The sequence below is a fragment of the Ostrea edulis genome, chromosome 4 (genome assembly GCF_947568905.1).
Source record: "Ostrea edulis chromosome 4, xbOstEdul1.1, whole genome shotgun sequence".
In the NCBI taxonomy this organism is placed as follows: domain Eukaryota; kingdom Metazoa; phylum Mollusca; class Bivalvia; order Ostreida; family Ostreidae; genus Ostrea; species Ostrea edulis.
This window is the reverse complement of record NC_079167.1, coordinates 74,126,691-74,142,707: the sequence shown is the minus strand read 5'-3', so window position 1 is coordinate 74,142,707 and position 16,017 is coordinate 74,126,691. Positions and strand designations below refer to the sequence as shown.

Below are 16,017 nucleotides of genomic sequence, written 5' to 3'. Positions count from 1 at the left end.
TGTCAGATGCACCATTAAAAGAGTCAAAACTTTGCATCATTACTTGATGGTATGAATTTTTAAGTGCTGTCTGGATTTACTGTTTTTAAATACCAATCTGGATGGATGGCATACCCCAAGATCACAGGCACTCAACGTTTCATATATACTTATATTCAAACAATTGTCTTCCTATAAACAAACTATGTGAATAGTTTGTTTATAGGAAGACAGTTTTTTTTTTATTATACTAAGATATTTGAAATGTCGAGGTTTTTTTTTATTATACTAAGATATTTGAAATGTCGAGTGCCTTAGCCCTAGTCCAATGGTTGCTGTGTATCATTTAGCAACCAACTCTAGAGCTTGTTCTTGGATGCTTTCCAGTTGACCTGCCTAATTGAGGCTGTAAAGGTGCAGGCTTGATGGTGTGGACCAAGCCATGCCTTGTTAGCTTGCTTCCTGTCCAGGGGAAATTTATTATATGGCCTTTTGAAAGAACTCACTGCATAAATCAATCATGTTTTATTTTATATCTGTGTAAAATGACTTTGTCTGTTTTTAACCCCATCATTGCTCATGATTGTGTTTGTTGATTTTTTAAGTACCCCAGGTGCTGCCATGGTTGTTCTTCTTGTCATCTGAACTGGAAATTTTCTTCATAAATAACTAAATCCTACATTCACAATATCTACAGATTTTCAGCTTCAGTGTGTTTGAAGGGCGGTATGTTTGAGGTTAATTCCATCAATTTTCCATCTGTATCCAGCACAAAGGGAAATCATACAGAGAGTGTCTCCTGCGGACCAATGGTAGCAATATGCAAGCAATTCTGCATGTTTTATAGCCGTTAAGGGTTTATTGTCACCAGGAGAAAACATGCCCAAAACTTATGAGTTTTCTCAACTGATGTTCTACACTGAAAACTCAATTTCCAAGCCCCACTCTTTGTAATATTTCCTCTGCCATTAAGTTTTGCCAAGGGCCATTTTAAGCACTGTTGTCGAGAAGAAGTTGGAAATGAGACAATTGTTTTCACACTTTACTGCTGTCTTATGGCTATCAAATTAAATTATTAAAATGTTTCGTGCAAATATTTCTGACCACATTCCATTTCACAACGGGAGAAATTGTAATAATTGTTCTTTAAGGACAGAGGACATCTGCCATAGATTGCATATTGAGACATGATGCCGGTTGTCAACTAGTCGTGTTCCCATGTTGGTGGTGTAACTGGGAGTGGGTTTGGTACAAGAAGAGCATTCTAGAAGTCCTTTTGATGTGATCAATATGGGGATTATGGCCCTGAATGTGTGAGATGAGATTGGTTTGTAATTACCACACATAAATCAAGCCTCCATCTTTCACTGGTGCCTAATTCTACCCTGTGTGCAGTCTACCATGGTGAAAACACAAAACTCTAATGATTGGTCACAGAAATAGTGATGTTCTCTCTGTTTGTCAACATTAATGAAAATGTTTCCATGAATTGATGTATAACGGTACCATCATTGAGCTATGATCAGAATCATTTAAGTGCTGTGTGTATGTGGATGTCAATAGACACAGGAGTCATGGAAAATGAATTCATAATGCAGCCATTATTCTCCAGAACACTTAATAACTAGTATACTGTGCTTAATTACTTTCATAATTGAATGGTGAAAATGGCTTCCAGAGCTCTCAGCCCTGAAATTATTTCTTGATGAAGTGGGGTTGCAGGCAATATGTAGGGATTAAGGTGAAGAGAGCCATGTACAATGAATTGTTTTTTTGCATGTTTCCATTCTGTAATTGTAATCATGGCACCCCAAGAAAGAGAAGCTTTAATTTACACATGGCTGCTATAATCAAATCCTTTGATATTCTCACTGTAACCAGGCAGAAAAACATGTGGTCTTGTGTCATTGTGAGGGTTTTATGTGTCACTCTGCCATCAAATGGCCAGGGCATCAAGTGTTCCCTTGTCTATCCTTCTCTCAGATTTGTAGTTTTCCTGACTTTTTTTTTTTTTGCTGCTTGCTTTTAGCTTTCCAAGACGAATGTCAGAAGAGCTAATTGTCATGACTCTGATGTCGGTGGTGGTGTCACACTTTAAGGAAAAATCTACCTTTTCAGCCAAATTTTAAGGGTGATAGGGCTTTGATATTTCACATATAGATGCCTTATGACCAAGCCTTTCATTTGATACCAAGACATTTGACCTAATGACCTTGTCTTTTTGACTTTAGCCTACTTTTCAAAAACTTTAACTTTAACTATATCTTTTGAACCAAAGGGGATAAGGCTTTGATAAATATTGCAGATATAGATGCCTCATGACCTAGTGAACTTGGCCATGGACCTAAGACCTACTATTTTAAGTACATGTATAGCCATACATTGATGAGTTTCGGATTCAGTGCTAGGTTTCATTCTGGTTGACCTACTTTCGTCATATTACAGACCTTGGATTTGAAAAATTCATCCTTTTTGCTGTTTTCCAGACATTTTTATGCCCCGAAGATCGGGAGGGGGGGGGGGGGGGGGCATATTGCTTTTGTCCTGTCTGTCATTCTGTCTGAAACTTTAACCTTGCTAATAGCTTTTGAACAGTAAGTGCTAGAGCTTTGATATTTCACATGAATATTCCTTATGACAAGACCTTTTCTTGGGTACCAACATTTTTTACTCTGTACCTTGACCTTGGAGTTTGACCTACTTTTTGAAAACTTTAACCTTGCTAATAACTTTTGAACAATAAGTGCTAGAGCGTTGATATTTCACATGAGTATTCCTTGTGACAAGACCTTTCCTGTTTCTGCTGATTTCGAGCTTATGCTGTAAAGTGGTGTATTGGGGAGTCACAGACCTAGTTCTTGTTTTACTCAGTTTGATCCGCTTTTGGTAGAATCATGGCCCTTGAACTTTGGAAATTTCCAAATTTTCAGTTTTAAACTTTTTTTCTGCTCTGCTTCAACAGTGTGTTGATATTGATGAATTGCTTTGATGATGTACTTATGTAACTGGCTTTTGGGTGAGGCCTTTGTGTTATTCATATACATGTCAAAATCAAATTGATTAATTTTGTAAGAACAACTTTGATTTTGAGAGTTTTTTTTTAAATTTGGATCATTGGAAAAAAAACAACCCAGACTAGACTTCAGTATCAAGAGTAATTCTAAAGTGAAATAATGGTACAATTTTTAATCATGCATGGTGTCCATAATTTATGTGCATAAAACTGCCTCAAAAATCAACATTTTAGACAACTTTTTGAGATTTTAGAAATCATCAACTTGATGTGATGTCATATTTCAATACAGAAAACATAATGGAAGACATTAATTCTGAAAATTACTGGATTTTATGGGAAATGAAGAATTTTAGGACTGGAAATGGCTGATATGTTGAACCTCAACAGGTTCTTTCTGAATGTAATTATGCCTGGAAATGGAAGGGGAGGGTGGAAGGGGCGGGGATGAGGTCAAATGAGGTTGAGAGCAATTATTGTTAGTCGCTTCGAGTAAACACTAATATCATATTGTGTGTGTATGTAGACATTTCATTGCAATAGGGCAGAATAGACTTGTACGCGACCTAATTTGATGAATAATCCCAGTATTAGAGTCATGCCAGAGGTTGTAGAAGATGATTAAACTTCACCATCAATCTTCCTGTCCTTATGCTGTTTACATCATGGATCATAACATCATCCACAACACACCTAGCACAGGGACATTCATTATTTACAAGAATACGGTGTAAAAACGGCTAAAACTAGGTATGATGATCTTAAGGTAAAGCTTATCAATACATTGGGATTTGATATATTGAAAACATGCACATTGTGCTGGGTTGTGCATAATGATCACATTTTATGTTTGGATACATTAATAAGTCATGTAATCTACACTTCATTAACATATAAATGTTTATCATTTAAGAAAATGAGTTAACACATGAGAGAGAGAGAGAGAGAGAGAGAGAGAGAGAGAGAGAGCATTTTGGTATCAGAATATCTCCTCATACTGTGTAACTATAGAATTCAGACTGCCATGGATGTAGGTAGATATGACCAAAGTGACCTGTGTCATAAGCATTGCCATAGCTAAAGGTCAGTCTTTCTTATTTAACATCCTTTTAGAGCAGTACAAAAGATGACCAGAAAGGAGCAAAAAATAGCATTCATTAGAACATGGCAGGACCCGATAAGGGGCCTGATAAGGAGGCCGGGAGCACTGGGATCATTTGTACTAAGTGGAGGTCTGTCCTTGTTACCCACACCCAGAGAAAAGACAGGACAGGTTTAAATAAAATATGAAAAACACTTGACAGAATATTCTTTGGTGGTTAAGTGCTTCAGATAGCATCAGCTGTCGTAGTTAAACAGTTGGGGGATTAAGACAGAGCGGGTGTTAGGCGAATTGTACCGAAAGTGACAAATGATACCTCCACTTCATCTGCAATTTAAAGAAAATGGGTGCCATTAAATTTTTCTGTTTGCATATCAGAAAAAAAATTATAATGAATTTATTAAATGGTACTGTTAGTTCACTATTTATTTGGGTATGACTCGTTAGAATTTTTAAAAAAAATAGAAATCATGGATATTTGATACAGCAAAAGTCATCTGATATCTTTTGTGTTGAAACATTTTGAAATGAAAATTATTCAGTTTTAATGAGATTTTCATAGATGTTCTGTAAACATATTTAGATGTAAAGAGTTCGCGTGCATATGTGGGATTTCTAATTGTGACGTACATATGAATTGAACAGGTTTCTGGTTAAGAAAAGGAAGACAGATATTAGAAACATCAGATTTCCCATTGAATTCTGATTATTTTAAGAAATAGATGACAGGTATCGGAAACTCCCCATTGACCCATTTGTGTTTCCTTGATTGTGTTCGTCTTTGATCTCCCACCACTGTAAAGATCGGTGTCCACTGTGATACCTTACAATGTCAGATCGGATTGGAAAATTCAGTAGGTTCAGGTCAGAAAGTGTTCTGGATATGTTCCGACTGTGTTAAAATGAGGACAGTGGGGGTAATCTTCTTGCTCGATTTGCCTTCGATTGTTTCGTGCTATTGTGTACTGTGTTAGATACTGACAGGTACAAGACTAGGGGATACTTGATGTCTGCTGTGGTGATGGAAAAATCGCATGTCCTTTACCCTATCAGTAGCAGAAGACAATTAAGGTAGCAGAAGGCAGTTGGTTCAGATGGACGAACTTTCACTCTGTGTTTGATTTGATTAATTTGTATCTCTTTGCGGCATGTTTCGTCCAGTGGTTTTTTCTATTAGAAGCCGAGAACCAAACACAACATTTTTTGGCCACCAAGAAAAACTTGTTTAGAAAGAAAACTTTCATCTCCTTCCTTTATCCATCAACTTAACTCACCACAAACAGTTGCCAATAAAGAAAAACAAGCCATTCAACTAAGCCACAATTTCCTCTAGGTTTATTGACTAAATAATGAGAGGAGATTCTGAATATTAAAACAACGAATTTAATGAAAAGCCCTGATAAGGAAGACGTCTACTTCACCTGACGGTGCCTTGGCTGGAAGGGAGAATCCGTAATTGTAGCATTCCTGGATTAATCCACATGGTCTGACCCCAGTCTTATCTCCAGATCTTATCCACCTTGATCTCCTAATAAATGTTTAATATATTGATACCTTCTACAGATTCCTTATTTTGGTTTTCTGTTTAGTCTGGGTGATCGGATTTGGCACCTCCTGGACAATTAGCCTTCCCAGCATTCTGTTCTGTTTCCTGAACTGGATAGATTTCCCCACTAATGAACTAATGAAGAAATTATTCTTTTTTTGGTGAGGTAGTTTTCTCATGCAATCTTGCATTAAATAAACCTGTCTTCTTAACTGAATTGTGTTTTCTGTGAAAGCAGTCCTAGGTGGTGCTTAAAAAGTCAGAATCAGTCATTCACCTTTGCTTTGTTTATTATTAAAGTGGATCGGAGATCAGGAATTGTTTATGTATGCTAATGAATTAAAAACAATTTCTCTGGGTAGGTCATTTTTAAGTTAGCTATGGATGGTGTTGTTATCAGTGTAATTTATTCCTTGAGGTTAAACGATGTAGTCCATTAAAAAAAGGAATCGTTGAAGATGATGGAGGTGACAAGAATAAAAATGTTTTATGGTAAGGCATTGCCAAGTCTGACATTGGACCATTACTAATGATTGTCTTATATGAGGTTGTAATATGAACACATATGTCTGGAGACCACTGAAATTCACCACATTAACTACTGCAATTATAATTTGAAAGCACTCCCACCAGTCCAAATGCTGTCCATTCGAGTTGTTTATTAGTTGGGTCTTTGAGAAGATTATGTAAGTTAATCATGCAATAAATTTTGCAGATTTGTGAGAAATGTGACTTGGAGTATTATTGTAAGAGACTATAATCCCTTACGATCATTGCAAAGAGTCACAAGCAATATAAATTAAACTGGCATTGAACCGGAAGGGGTTTTCAACACTGGTCGCTTAGTGTAGTCCCCAAAAGTGAACGCTATACCAATCTGAATGATCGATAGCAGAGTGGCTATGTAATTTGATTTTAATACAATTTTCAGTAAGAAATGAACCGTGGTTTGGTCCTGCTCATCGGTACAGATATTTGTGAAACCAGTAATAGAGACTTGCCATTGTTATGATGAATGATGATCATCTGTTACACGGATCAACAGTTTCTTACACTCTCTCCAATACTCCGATTCATACATTGTCGTCTCTCAGACTTCTTTACAAATGGTAGTTAAATTCATTGAAATGCAGTGAATAATAAAAATTTAGGAGTGCATACACATCACATTTGACTGTTTTCCCACTTTTATCTGCTAGTGACATTTTATTTGATACAGATTTTCAAGTAGAAAATTGTTGGACTTATTTACATTTTTGTGGTTTAAACCAATCAGAGTGATTAGCTTTTTTCTCAAATTTTGGCATGGAAAATTTTTGAAAATTTTATATCATGAAACATACATTTGAAGATACAAAAAAAAAAAAAACAAAAAAAAAAAAAAACAATAAAAAAGAAATGGAAAATAAAGTTGTAATTTTTGTGTGTAGATAATCCTAATCCTGCAACTCTGATTTCTTGATGTAAATAGATACATGAAAATGATTAACATAGTTCCATCCTCCTGTGATGTCATAAGATTTCGCAAAGTCAATGATTTATGCATGATAGAAACATATTACTTTGGTTGGAGTCTATTTCAATATTATAGTTATTGTAAAAATTCTTGTTAACCATAAAATATTTCAAAAGTCTTAAGTTATATATAAATGATCAATTATATGTTTCAAAATATTGAACCCTAGGGCAATAACTCTGTTTTCATTAAATCATTTATCAAGTCCATTATGCGATAGATTTCCTTTATTTTTCACAAACATTTTGTATATTTATTAAAGAAACAAGTGCATGAAATTATTATGAATAGTATTATATCGTTTTAACCAGTTTTTGTGAAATTTTGATAATGCTGTTTAAGGAAAATTGCAATTTTCTGACATTGATAACATGCAGGTATATGTGTGCTAATTGATAAAAAAAATTATTAATACTGCAACATAACTTATTTTATCATTTTTATTTGTTACTAAGATATTTTATTTGAAGAATCAACAATCAAATATAAGATTGAACCTATAATTCTAGAGGGGTTTACTTTTAAGAAAAAACATTTTGCAAACATTTTTTTCTAACTTGTTCATTAGTCTGCTTGTAAAGCATTAATAATTTGACTGCGAGTCCCCCATTTCGATATCAGAAAAATCCAGAATAGTACCAACCAAAGAGACCACAGGTATTGACCTGACATTACATATGTACAATGGCCTCATTGATCCAAATAGCAGCACAGAAACACAGCAAGGGCTCACTGTGAAAACATTGGCTTTTTGAGAATATTTAGCAATACAACAGCTGGACAAGTACCAAATGAGAGGGGGGTTCCTGTCCAAGTGACTCTGTGTGCTAGCTGTTTGAACAGAAAGACAAATATTTGTGCTGTATTTAATATTCCAAAAAATGATGATACTTATACCACTGCAGTGCTCAAAAAATGGGGTTCAAAGTTTGACCCACAATGACTAAGAATTTGCGTGCTTTTGTTTGTAACTGAGTAAATGGAAGAGTTTGAAGTGTGAAATTATGTCCAACAGTGTCATTCAGTAGCACTATAGAGCACTGAACAAATTGTAAGAGTAAACTGTTTGAATGACTATTTAGTGTGGAGTATTTAAATTTGGTCACATCTTCATTATTTACATGAAAGATGATTGATCAATTTGATTTGAAATTTCTAATCCATTTCTTTTTCCCGTTGAATATGTTAAGGGTATATGTTATGCCGTCGTATGAATTGGGAGTTGTATTATGTCTTACAGATTGATACAGTTCTCAAGATAGCCAGATATATCAACAGTGCATTGAAAGCTGGTGATATTTGACATGAATGTAATATTCTGTGGATTAGCCCTTTGCGTCCAGCAATATATTCACGTTATTTATGTATTCTGGTCTAATCCCATAATACTTCATGAATTTTACAAGCTAGAGCTGTGAAGCAGAAGAAGGAGAAAGTTAGAATATGTGGCTTTGATGGCAGCTGTGGAAGAAAGCAGACGTCACTTGCTGTAATGGAAAGGAGAAATTTAAATAATTTTCTGAAAAGTTTTGTGTATTAAAAAAAAATGTTTTTAAAAAAAATCTCAAAATTTGAAGGGATTTTACAGAAATTTGGTCCAAACATTCTTGTAGAAAGATAAGAAAATTTACTTTTTACCCCCCCCCCCCCCTCCCTTATAAGCATGGCTGTCTTGGGGCATGTTGCTCTTTCAATCATTCTGTCCCACTATGAATTGTAATCATATTTTTTTCTCTCTTTAGATCAAATGGGTTTTTATTTCTATCTAAATGATTCAAATTTTTAAGTAGGTTTTGTGGTTTAAAAATGAAATTAATGTTCCAAGTTTAACTTTTTGGTATAAAATAGCTCTTTTTGAAAGGAAATATTATGTGGTTGTTTTCTTCTTCAAATTTTTGTTTAGCTGACATCTATGAAATATAAGGTCTTTCACATAGCAATGTTGAACAAATGCTATAATAATGGAACAAATATTTTTTAAAAGATTTTCTTGATGGCTAAATAACACATTTTGGTTAAAAAAAAAAAAAAAAAAAAAAAACCCAATTCATTGTCTACCCTATTTTTTGCATTATACATCTATGGGAAGTAAAGATCAAAATGCCCCATATTTATTATTATTTATTTATTGACCAAAGGAGCCCTGTGGCTCATGGTTACACTTTGTACAATACATATTTATTGTAGGGGTTGGATTGGTGTGTTTAGAGGAAAAGACAAGTCATTTAGGACAGTCCCCTGGTGCTCCTACTGCCAAAGTTGTCAATCATAATATAGATTGTTAATTTCTTGTACAATTAAATTGTGCTATAGAAAATACTATCAATTAACAATTTTTCACATTTATACTTCAAGACATTTTTACTTTAGATATTAATTGATATATAAAACTACTCATGACTTTTGAAATGAAGTTACAGCACATTTAACACTTGCAGGTTAATTGGTCTAATCAAACTTTTCTGTTTGGTTGAACTTATAAATTGCAAATTATAATCATCCTTTAAATATTCCCAGCTAATATTATGATATGCAGGGAATGAACATTACACAAGGTTGAACATGTTTATCTTTGTGCTAGAGGTTTGACTAAAACCCTGTAACTGGTGGCAATAGAAAGGTTTGACTAAAACCCTGTAACTGGTGGCAATAGAAAGGTTTGACTAAAACCCTGTAACCTTTGGCAATGGAGAGGTTTGACTAAAACCCTGTAACCGGTGGCAATAGAGAAGTTTGATTAAAACTCTGTAACCGGTGGCAATAGAGAGGTTTGACTAAAACCCTGTAACCGGTGGCAATAGAGATGTTTGATTAAAACCCTGTAACCAGTGGCAATAGAGAAGTTTGACTAAAACCCTGTAACTGGTGGCAATAGAGATGTTTGTTTAAGGTACTTCGCATGTACACACAAGTTATACACCTTTGTTTTCTCTTTAGAAATTATTGTGTGTCCACGGGTAGTTGTAGCTAACTTTTATTTGTGTGACATCGCCACTAGCTTGGTTCTATTAAAGGAGTCCTGATGCAACTAAAAATGAGAAAATATTGTTTTCAACAGTTTTGCTTCAAGAATTTTAAAACAGTATTTGCTGAAACTATCATTTGATATATGAAATTTAGATGAAACACTTAGGTCATAACCTCAGCAGTCCGCGTTAAAAACGTTAAAAATAACTAGCTGGCACATGCGGCACCTTTTAAAATAAGAGTCTGAGATGGACAGTTTGCCGAAAACTATTGTATAGTTATTTCCGTACAATGTCCTATTTGAATATCTACACCATTTCATAAATAAAACTTCTATACAGACAGCACCCATAATTGGCACCTAAAATTAAGTAAATACATAGGGTTAATTAATTATTTTCAAGAAATGTCATTTAGGAATCAGTACTTTTATGAATTTTATTTGGCACAATTATTTAATATAAAAATCAGTATATTATGTGCCACAAAATTTTACATTGTGACACTTTCATGTAGACAACAATTTACAAGTTACTTAAATTTTTTTAGTGCTTTCTCGAGTTCAGAAAATAGTGTCATCATATCTGTCAAATCATGAAATTTCCCCCACCACATGTACACATTCACATTCAACGCCTATAAACCCCAACTACTGAATCAATATGTAATATGAAAAAAGGTACAACAAAATGCATTTTGATTTTCAAGACCACCAAATTTTCACTGAAATCAGAAAGCATTCTAGAAATCGCACAAATTCTTGTGCCACACATCTGTACACACAGGATACGCGGGTCGTCACAGGTAAGCTCTAGGTTAATCTTGGTTGCAGGGCGTAAAACAAACATTGGGTATATACACTGTGTGCTTGTTGTGCAGCTAGTGTGGTGACCAGGACATTACAGCCACTGCTGTTTATGCCAGTGACCAAAATTATCAGTCTGTATTTTTCGTGTCCATATTTACTGTGCTGCTTTCAGTCCCCACTGTGTTCTGAACCAGTGTCAAGTTCCACACTAACTTTGTATCTAAACAATTTTAAACTTTGCAAGAAATTGAGATTTTTGTCATTGATATGATGAAAAGAATATGCTGAAGGCAAATGAAAATTGTGCACTTTGCATAGAAATTCCTAATTTTTCTTGAGAAATTCTAATTTGTGACATAGATTAGTCAGTTTGATAGGAAGTTTGAAACCAATGTTATTTAATTGAAATACTAAAAGGATATTTTCCTCCAGATTTCCTATTTTAAATGAAAACTAATGAACAGAATTAATACAGTTTTGCATCTATGTAAGCAATAATCATGAAAACTTTTTTTTTCTTCTAAAATTCAGACTATCCCATTTGCATAATCTAAAGCATCAATATATATAAATCATCAACTGTTGACGTGTGAAATTCGAAACAAAAGTATGAATCACCAAATCATCTTTTAGTATCTTGAAATTTACCTGTGTATTCCCTTTTTAACTTGTTCATTTAATACCCCCGTCCAGCTTGGTGCAGTTACCTTTGGTATGCAAGTGCAAATCAGATGGTTATATGGGTTAAACAGCAATACTATATTGTCTTGTTTTTCCAGAAATTTCGGATTCCATGGGTATTCAGGTTATAATAGGTCCTCAGTACCCCTTGCTTGTCATAAGAAGTGACTAAATGGGGTGGACCTTCAGATTAGACTGTATAAACTGAGGCCCGTGTCACAGCAGATGTGGCACCATAAAGTCCCCTCCCTACTCAAAGGCGATAAGTGCTGTCAGAGTATTGGCCTAAATTTTGCAGCCCTTCACTGGCAAGGGTGATGTCTCCATATGAGTGAAAAATTCTTGAACAGGACGTTATATTTCAGCCATTTTTCGAGGATACGTCTGACATTTTCACCCCAGTATATTGTGCCTTTATGAAACCTGAACAACACACTCCTCCTAGATTTCAATTTCTGTTTTGTCCTCTATTTCTCCTCACCAGAAGAAAAAAAAAGAAGACTTCTAATAATCTTCTAAAAATAACATGTATAAGAAAATTGTACATACAGTACACCTTCATCGAAATAAAAGAAATTGATAACAGTTATTGGTACATGTTTGCAACAAATTGAAAGTAACTTGATTTGCAGGCACTTATCATATGACATAATACTAAAAATTGATTTTCACTATATGTGAATATTTTATGATGTCAAGTGTTTTGATAATATTTTTGATAAAAACTAAATTGAAATTTTATCAATAAAAACATTCCTGACGAAACATTCCTCAAAATGTAAAGGAAGTTGAGAATCGATAATCCACCATTGTTTAGGAACAAAGGTAACAGTTTTGAGTACACAAGAATTCTAATCAAACATCTCACTGAAGGAATGTCCTAAGAGAAAGTGTCCATGTTCTGCTTCACTAAGCTCTGTGTCTAATTTTAGTATCATTTGACTTAATAATGAGGCAGAACAATGATGACTGTGCAGTGGGCTGTTATCAGAGTGTTATCTTCCAGATCCCTGGTGTTGATAACTTCAAAGGGTGGATGGACATGATCTGATCTTGTTGATATAAGGGTTAACAAAAGGATTCCGTGTGATGATAGGTGGTGATTGGCCCAGTCAGGGATGTGTAATAGACTGCTGTTAATGTAATGATGCACCAGATCTGATGTCCTATAACTTAATTTGTTGATGAATTAGTTGTACTTTGATCTTGGTAGTACAACACTGTGTGATCTGCATAATGACAAGCAATTATCAGGGGTTATTGTTACTAAGTAACACCATTAGTTTAGTGGTAGCCCTTACAAATACTGGTGATATATATCACAAGCACGAAAAGCTTACCAGTTAATCTAAATAATTTTTCGTAGAATTTTTGGGTGGAGGCTAAAAACAAAGGGATGGTATTTAAAAGTGCCCATAGGCTAGTTCTAATGTGGTGATTTACAGTTGGTCAGCTTTTTTGTACCTGATGAACATATATTATGTTGTGTTAAAACATCCATCTTTTTCATTTATTTGGAGGTCTTTTTTTTTTTTTTTTTAGCTCTCAACTGGTGTTTTGTTTGAACCTTTTTAAATTTTTAATAAACATTCTTACCTTAGGTGGCAAAAAGTGGAAAAAGATTCATTTAAACATTACTCATGTGGTTGTTATGTCTAGAATTTGTATGGTAGAATGGTTCTTGATGAAAAATTAATACTTTTGACTTTATTTGAATTGTACAGAGTTGATACACCTGTGATGGGCTTATATGTTGACCATGCATGAGGCATCGGTGATGATGAATGGAGACTGATGACCCATGACATTTTCTTGCATTGTCAAACGAGGAAAAAATCCAAAAAACTTGCATAAAACATTTAATATGATGAAACTCGCGCTGTTTAATTGCATTATGATGGATATTTGTTCTGCTCTCACTTTTTTTTTAGCCCATGATAATTAATCAGTCTCCTTCACGAGAGATTTTTTTTTTTCATGGTAAGAAGCTTAAACCTAAATGTTTTGATAAATTCATGTTTTATCATATAAAAAAGGGTGGGAAAGGATGACCAAATTTATACCCAGTCTGCAGCATGGACTGAAGAGAAGGGATTAGCAAGATGAGTAGAAATTATAGGGTGGGAAAGAGATCAAGTTTTTCTCTTGGCCAAGCTGAGTAATTTTTTGTTTGTCCTGTGTGAGCTTTGACATCGCTTCCTAATCCTCTTCGTCTTTGTGGCAAGTCTACCACTTTTTTATATACCAAACATCAAGGTTGACTGTGTCAAATGATAAAAAAAGTTCACATTCTACCAGTGTATCAGTTTTTGCTTTTGGACAGTTCAGTTAACAAGCCCAGGCAACAGAAAATGGAGCATTATTAGGACCACGGGATGTTTTATCAGTTTTCAAAGAGATGTGTCCTGCTTCTGTTGCCTATCAATACCTGTCTCTGCATGTGTGGAAATGAAATCATCAACATAAAGTTACGCCTAATATACCCCATATGAAAATCATCTGTCTCAGACAATGAAGCAGAATATATTATCGTATCTAACAGAGTAATAAATTGGCCAGGTTTTTTTAAGCAATCTATTCATATCAAATTCTTGGGTTGCCCATATTAAATGTGTGAAGGGGAGGCCCAGTTGTAGCCTCCGCATACAAGCATTTATTGAGATGCCGTAGGATATAAGCAACATACACTCCATGTCACAGGTGCAGAAAAACACCATCTGAACCAAAGACCTGTCTTACAAGCATTCAGATTTAATAAGACACTGTAAGATCACCCAGGTTTATTTTTCTGAGGTGGGGTTTAACAAGCTCCTGTTGTAGTTGTTCTGTGTTTTTTTTCTTGCTCAGGGCCCCGAATAACTTCATAAAGAGGTTACTGTTTTGTTTTGTATCGAGTTACCATTTCGACAATATCTGATAGTGGTAGTAGGGTGAATGAAATCAAATATACTTTTATCAAATCGCTGATACAAACTAACTGTTATGCTTTTCATAATGTCTCTATTTTGGGAATTAAATGATTTGTAATACCGTGAAACGAGATACTCTTTTTTTTAAAAATTGAAAACGAGGTTCCATTTATGCTGTTTGTTAATGGATACCATTTTAGTCAGTAAAGTTGTGGTTTATGATGCACTCTGTTTCAATACTGACTTTATCTCTATTAGATATAAAGTTAACAAGGGCTATCCATCCCACATACTAAACTCAAGGTCCAGGGACACATTATAAACATGTTTTAAAATAGCACAATGCTACAAATTCTAAAACTTGGATCTTTTAATTAAAATGCAGGTTTTTAATTAATATGAATGATATACTACATATACTCTTATATATAACTCACGACGTGTTATTTTTCCCAGTTAGGGAGGTGTTGTGGTGATGGTTGTTTATTTCATACAAAACATACTCAAGTATTTAAAGTCAGTGATAAATTTATCAGAAAAAAATTTTGTTTGTTGCATCTATTTTATAAAGTAAAGGACCATATAAGAACAATAAAAAATAAACATAAAACTATTGAATTCCCTCATTTTCCTGTCTAGTACATTAAGAAAATTATCTGGTGGGACTTTTCGCTTTTCTTAAATTTGATGATATACTCTTATTAGTTATGCATTTTATTTGAAATTGAAAGTTATATTAAAGGGCCACCAAATGTCAGTTAGGGAGTAAATTAAGCCTCCAGAATTTTGAAACCTGTTTAAACTGCTAAACTATGTTTAAAATGTAGAAAAATGAATCTCCCAGTCCAAAAGAAGTGTAGAATCTCTATCTAAAATTTATGTGAAATTTCTCTGCAATGAATTATGTGTACACATTCACACTATAATGTTTTGGCCACAAACAAAAAGAAAGTTGATGTCAAAATTATAGATGTATGAATTTTATACTATATTGGTGATGATATATATGTAGAAATAAAGAAGTTGTTTTATTCCATTTTTAAAAATCAGCAAATTAATTATGACTTTGTCAGCAATTACCCTGTTAAATTTTTTTTTAGTATCATATCCCCAAAATTTGTATCACTATACAGAAATTTTTTATATTTTTAAAATTTACTGATCACTGATATTTTTATCATAATTTTAAAGAATTTTTTAATTAAGGAATGAGTGTAAATAAGAAAGATTGGGATGTAATAGAGATCTTATTTCGTGAATTCATTTTGCCTTGCTTGTACATGATGAAATGTTGAGAGGTAATAGGTGTATTTTTATCCCAGCAGGTAGTAATGTTTTTTGAATTCAAAATTTCATAGCTTTTTTCTTTAGTTATGATGGATTTTGTATACGAAACCTTTCATGGATGATGATCACATAGCTCTGATAAAAGGGTAATCTCACTGGTCCTTCCAGCTCTAAATGCTTGAAATGATATCGGACGACATCAAAAAAGT

The 16,017-nt window shown here is 34.1% G+C and overlaps 1 protein-coding gene across 1 annotated transcript in view; it reads left to right on the top strand.

Moving 5' to 3' along the window:
* LOC125667929 (U3 small nucleolar RNA-associated protein 6 homolog) overlaps positions 1 to 16,017 on the top strand; it is an 82,474-nt gene that overhangs the window by 22,143 nt on the left and 44,314 nt on the right. The gene's annotated exons all lie outside the window — the stretch shown is intronic.